The following is a 1,754-nucleotide window of genomic DNA, read 5'->3' as shown; positions in this document are numbered from 1 at the left end:
AGGCCAGGCGGACTGGGGACAGCAAGGTGTCATCATGCCCGGTAGTCCTGACGTATGGTCCTAGGGCTCAGGTTCTCAGAGAGAAAGAGAGAACGAGAGAATTAGAGAGAGCATACTTAAATTCACACAGGACACTGGATAAGACAGGAGAAGTACTCCAGGTATAACCAACTAACCCCAGCCCCCCGACACATAAACTACTGCAGCATAAATACTGGAGGCTGAGACAGGAGCGGTCCGGAGACACTGTGGCCCCATCCGAAGAAACCCCCGGACAGGGCCAAACAGGAAGGATATAACCCCACCCACTCCGCCAAAGCACAGCCCCCGCACCACTAGAGGGATATCCCCAACCACCAACTTACAATCCTGAGACAAGGCCGAGTATAGCCCACAGAGGTCTCCACCACAGCACAAACCAAGGGGGGGGGGGGCGCCAACCCAGACAGGAAGATCACGTCAGTAACTCAACCCACTCAAGTGACGCACCCCTCCCAGGGACGGCATGAAAGAGCACCAGCAAGCCAGTGACTCAGCCCCTGCAACAGGGTTAGAGGCAGAGAACCCCAGTGGAGAGGGGAACCGGCCTGGCAGAGACAGCAAGGGCTGTTCGTTGCTCCAGCCTTTCCGTTCACCTTCACACTCCTGGGCCAGACTACACTCAATCATATGACCTACTGAAGAGATAAGTCTTCAGTAAAGACTTAAAGGTTGAGACCGAGTCTGCGTCTCTCACATGGGTAGGCAGACTGTTCCATAAAAATGGAGATCTATAGGAGAAAGCCCTGCCTCCCGCTGTTTGCTTAGAAATTCTAGGGACAATTAGGAGGCCTGCGTCTTGTGACCGTAGCGTACGTATTGGTATGTACGGCAGGACCAACTCGGAAAGATAGGTAGGAGCAAGCCCATGTAACGCTTTATAGGTTAACAGTAAAACCTTGAAATCAGCCCTTGCCTTAACAGGAAGCCAGTGTAGGGAAGCTAGCACTGGAGTAATATGATCAAATTTCTTGGTTCTAGTCAGGATTCTAGCAGCCGTATTTAGCACTAACTGAAGTTTATTTAGTGCTTTATCCGGGTAGCCGGAAAATAGAGCATTGCAGTAGTCTAACCTAGAAGTAACAAATGCATGGATTAATTTTTCTGCATCATTTTTGGACAGAAAATGTCTGATTTTTGCAATGTTACGTAGATGGAAAAAAGCTGTCCTTGAAACAGTCTTGATATGTTCGTCAAAAGAGAGATCAGGGTCAAGAGTAACGCCGAGGTCCTTCACAGTTTTATTTGAGACGACTTTACAACCATCAAGATGAATTGTCAGATTTAACAGAAGATCTCTTTGTTTCTTGGGACCTAGAACAAGCATCTCTGTTTTGTCCGAGTTTAAAAGTAAAAAGTTTTCAGCCATCCACTTCCTTATGTCTGAAACACAGGCTTCTAGCGAGGGCAATTTTGGGGCTTCACCATGTTTCATTGAAATGTACAGCTGTGTGTCATCCGCATAGCAGTGAAAGTTAACATTATGTTTTCCACCGTCGACTTCCGTCTACAGTCGGCTACTTTCGGTTTACCACTCAAACACGCCCATTGGCCATGTTCGTGAGCATCAAAACAACTGCAGGGGATTGCCGACTGACTGATCTAAAACTCAGCTTGCATAATAAATAACGACTCATTCTTCTTTGTAGATCAGTTAGTCAGAATTTACCCATGATACATTGCGGTTTTGATCGTCTCGCTCATGGCCCATCACT

Source organism: Coregonus lavaretus (genome assembly GCF_964263955.1).
Source record: "Coregonus lavaretus genome assembly, chromosome: 15".
Lineage (NCBI taxonomy): Eukaryota > Metazoa > Chordata > Actinopteri > Salmoniformes > Salmonidae > Coregonus > Coregonus lavaretus.
Note: the sequence above shows the minus strand (reverse complement) of the source record.